Below are 4993 nucleotides of genomic sequence, written 5' to 3' on the forward strand. Positions count from 1 at the left end.
TTTAGACGACGCACATTTTATTATAGGTGCCCTCCGTGTTTTTTTTTTTTTTTTTTTTTTTTTTTTTTTTTTTTTTTTTAAGACACTAATTTAGGGGCACGCAATAATGCATGACTTAAATCCTTAAATTTTTTGAAGAGACGACACTTTTTTAATGTCACTCTCTTTTGCGTAACATAAATTGAGTATCGTTGTTTGTACGTCGTAAAAGGGTCTTTTTCTTGTAGTGTGTCAAACTTTTATCAGTCCATCCGTTTTTTGACTTTAAGTTTATCAAACTCAATACAACATTAAGTTTCATAAATTTGGAACCGCTATATAATGGTTTTTCTGCTTCTTCAAATAAGCGTTGTAATTTTTCTTGTTCAACATCACCCATATTAGCTTCCATGTCATCAAATATTTCATTGAAATTTTCATTAGGGTCATTATCATCATCAAGATATGAATCGTTGTTGTATGTACTATTATTAATATGTAAATTGTTTGACGATGTGCTACAATCAAGTAGTGTTTCTCCATGTCTTGACCAACAAGTCTAATTTGGCACAAAACCATTTTGCAACAAATGATACCCTATTTCTTCGGTACAATTAAACATTTAAAAAATTTTACAAACGTTACAAGGACAACAAATTGATCCACTTTCTTTATTCACACGATTTACTTCGGCAACGCTAATAAAAGTTCGAACACCCTCTATGTAAAATTCAAAAAACGTGAAGTTTTGTACAGCCAATAATCACAATTCATCTGAAGATTAAAATAAACAAAAAAGGAATATAAATATATTGATTTTAAATGAACAAGTTATGTAAACTGTAACATGTTAATAATCAACAAAAAAAATCTATTTAAAAATAACAATAAAAAATCATTTAATAAATAAATAGTTAGAATAAAATCAAAAGAATAGTAAAATTAAAATTACCTTTAATGAAGATATTGAAACAATTTTTTTTTGAACCGGGATATTGAAACAATTAATGAGAATATTTTGAGTTTTTATGTATTTATGTTGCAGAGAAACTGCACCAAGAAGAAGCATGTTTGTGTTTACAGAAACACCTAAATGGATATAGCTAGGTTTTATTTGATGCGCTCTTCAAAATATAGCACAAAAAATCGTAATTTAATGATGCCTTCACAACAAGTCATACCAAAAAATCGTTTCTAATACTAATTCTTTGTGAACCACACTAACAAATGTACCGGGAGTTCTCTTTGGGTGTTTTTTTAATGTGGTTCTCTTATTTTCTAATGCTATAACCATTTAATAATGTAGTTTTTACAATAAACCACCTAAAATATGCTTCGCACTATAAAATACCTTAGGTACTAGTGTTACTTTTTATAATCTCTATTCTAATAAATAAATAATTTTAATCTTATTTTGTCAAGTGTCACTCTAATATAACTCCTTATTAATATTATGTTATGTGTCATGTAGATATATTAGGTAACTCATTTCAAAATTTAAATTTATATTTTCTAATTATATGTTAAATTTGAAGTTATAATAACTTTAAACATTTGATATATCTCTTAATTAATAATTTATTTAAAATGATTTATTTAAAATAATTAATTAATAATTATAAATTTTTATTATAAAAAGTTTAATTAGTTTTATAATATATGGTTACGACCTTTTATAAAGTACTTTTGTATATATTTTGTATATATAAGGCCTTTAATTTGTGTTCACATATTATGGATGCTATAGGCACATCCACAATAGTCAGGTTTTTGAAAGGAATTTTTGTGGTATCACCAACCTACAAATAAAACTTAATAAATATTCAAAATATGAGAATTTTTTTCACATAGTTTTTTATGGGTCCTTGCAAATCCAATTACATATAAAAAGCGAATAAACTAATATTCTATTTGAAAAATAAAAACTCTACTTATAGAACTTCTTAATTAATAATATCATTCGAAAAACTTTGTTTAAAAAAACTCTTCTCTGTAGGCTTTCAAATTTTAAAGACTTCATCTGAAATTGTTTTTGACAAAAAGCTCAAACCTTTAAAGACTTTATTGTATGTGCACTAGATTGCTACGCGTTCCTGCTACCACCAATGAAACAATATCATAAATATCATCGAAACTGCATATAAACATTCACTTCAAAAAGATCAACCAAAACAAATGGCAACCACAATTGCAGAGCTGGTATTCATCCCTGCACCTGGGGTTGGTCATATCATGTCCACCATCGAGATCGCAAAACTACTCGTGAGTCGAGCTCACCACCTATCTATCACTGTCCTTGTAATAAAGCCGCTTCCTAATCCAACCTTCGGTTCTGGCTCAGCTATCACCACATACATAGATTCGTTATCTAAAAGCACCATGGATCGCATATCCTTCATACAACTCCATCAAGACGAAACCCCACCAGTTATGGACTCCAAAGCTCCGGTGGCTTCCACTCAAGCATTTATCAATAGTCATTGCAAATACGTAAGAGACGTCGTGGCCGATATGATAAATAAACCGGGTTCAGGTCGGGTCGCAGGGTTCGTCGTTGACATGTTTTGCACGGCGATGATAGATGTCGCTAATGAGTTTAATGTTCCCACCTATGTTTTCTTCACTTCTAATGCTGGTTTTCTTGGATTTATGTTCTATATCCAGACACTTTGTGATGATCATAAGCAAGACATTCTTGAATTAAGCAACAGCTCAGATGCCATGATATCAATTCCGAGTTTTGTCAAACCGGTGCCCACGAAGGTGTTTCCAGCCACTATCAAGTCTAGAGAAGGGCTGGAGATTTTTCTGTGGTCTGCTCGGAAACTTAGACAAGCTAAAGCAATCATGGTTAATACATTCATGGAATTGGAAACACACGCGATCAAGTCATTAATGGAAGACAGCACCATTCCGCCGGTGTATGCAGTGGGCCCCATACTCAACCTAGAAGCTGCTGCCGGAAACTTGTCGGAAAATGATGTCATTAGGTGGTTGGACAGTCAACCGCCTTCTTCGGTGGTGTTCTTGTGTTTCGGGAGTATGGGAAGTTTTGAGGAGGTCCAAGTAAAGGAGATAGCACATGCTTTAGAGCGGAGTGGCTACCATTTTGTTTGGTCCCTCCGTCGTCCTCCGTCAGATCAAACAAACAGAGCCCCAACTGATTACGAGGATCCAGCAACCATATTGCCGGAAGGATTCCTAGAACGCACTGCCGGAATCGGAAAAGTGACTGGGTGGGTCCCACAGGTAGCTTTGCTAGCTCACCATGCAGTAAGAGGGTTCGTATCTCACTGTGGGTGGAACTCGTTGTTGGAGAGTTTGTGGTTCGGTGTACCATCGGCGACATGGCCGATCTACGCCGAGCAGCAGATTAATGCGTTTGAAATGGTGGTGGAGCTTGGATTGGCGGTGGAGATAAAATTGGATTATAAAAAGGATATGTTTAATCACGAGGCGGATGAGGTGATAGTCATGGCGGAGGAGATAGAAAGAGGAATAAGACGACTGATGGAGGATAACGACGTTAGAACCAAGGTGAAAGAGATGAGCGAGAAGAGTAGAGTGGCCGTGATAAAGGGTGGTTCTTCGTATGCATCTGTTGACTATCTTATTCATGACTTTGTAAGAAACATCTTCTGAGTTTCACTTTATTCGTTTACTGTGTTGCTCCACTTTCATTCTATAGTTATGATAAAAACTATTATATATATATATATATATATATATATATATATATATATATATATATATATATATATATATATATATATATATATATATATATATATATATATATATTAGATTATAGCCCGCGTTAAATGCGGGAAACGCATAAAAAAACATATAATCGTTTATAGATAGTGTATAATGATTATAAAAAATATATGGTTATTAGTATTATTGAAATGTGTAGAAAATACATTGAAAACGATAAATATATATAATCATTGAAAGATCTCTTGGTAGACATCATTTTTTTGTTTTATTAGCTGAACGACTTTCTTCGTTTCATATAGTTATGATATTTATATATTTATAAACATTTTAATTAGACGTTCCTTGCATAATAATGTTACCTAATTTAAACATATATTGACAACCAATATACCGTTTTTTTCTATTGAATTAAATATTGACAAGTATTTCATTTATTCAAATAAAGTTATGTAATATAATTTATAAAATGTTAAATGTTATATAGATTTAATTTTAGTATATCATCAATAGAGATTCTTTTCTAAATCATGATTGGTTTATTTTAAATTGATTATAAATATAAATGCTACCTTTTATGTTTGTTCTTATTTATTTGGTGTTCGCAAGAACTTTGCATTAGTTTTGGCGCAACTTTGAATAATTTTAGTATATCATCAATGTAATTTGATATATCTTTCAATTATATGAAATATCAAATAATGACATTTCATTACTATCGTGATAATTTAGTTTATATATTGTATTTTCACTAATCTTAACGGTCTTATTTTTTCTAATAACCATAACGCTTTTACTAAATGTACTTTTTACAAATCTCCTAATATCTTATAATTTTTATATTACTTTATAATTTTTCATAACTATGTTATTTTCAAGATTGACTGCTTTAATAATTTTTTTTTTCAGTCTATTCAATTTTATATTTCATTGTACAACATCATCGTTTGTATGTATTCTGAAATTTCACTTTAAAAATGCTTAATGTTTACACATTGATATTAATTTTTTTAATAAACTCATGTAATAATTATGGAATATATATCTCATTTTAATTAACATTCACTTCCTTTATTATATCAAATTCCTCATTAAACGGATATACTTTTGCAAAATAATAATTATAATAAGGCAGCATTATCTAAGACGTAAATGTTTGATATACTTTTGGAGAAAAAAAAAATCAGGATCATTAAAAAAAATTATATAAAGAATATACAAATTTAAATTTGTTGAAATTATGGATGAAGTTACTGGCGAAAATTTATTTTGGAGGGAGTTGTATTTTATAAGGTAT

The 4993-nt window shown here is 30.3% G+C and overlaps 1 pseudogene; it reads left to right on the plus strand.

Annotated features, from left to right (window-relative positions):
• Nucleotides 1-2105: 2105 nt before the first annotated feature.
• Nucleotides 2106-3640, plus strand: LOC145093885 (anthocyanidin 3-O-glucosyltransferase 2 pseudogene; annotated as a pseudogene).
• Nucleotides 3641-4993: the final 1353 nt, after the last annotated feature.

The sequence above is a fragment of the Lactuca serriola genome, chromosome 3 (genome assembly GCF_051521515.1).
Source record: "Lactuca serriola cultivar US96UC23 chromosome 3, Lser_US96UC23_V15, whole genome shotgun sequence".
NCBI classification, from domain to species: Eukaryota; Viridiplantae; Streptophyta; class Magnoliopsida; order Asterales; family Asteraceae; genus Lactuca; species Lactuca serriola.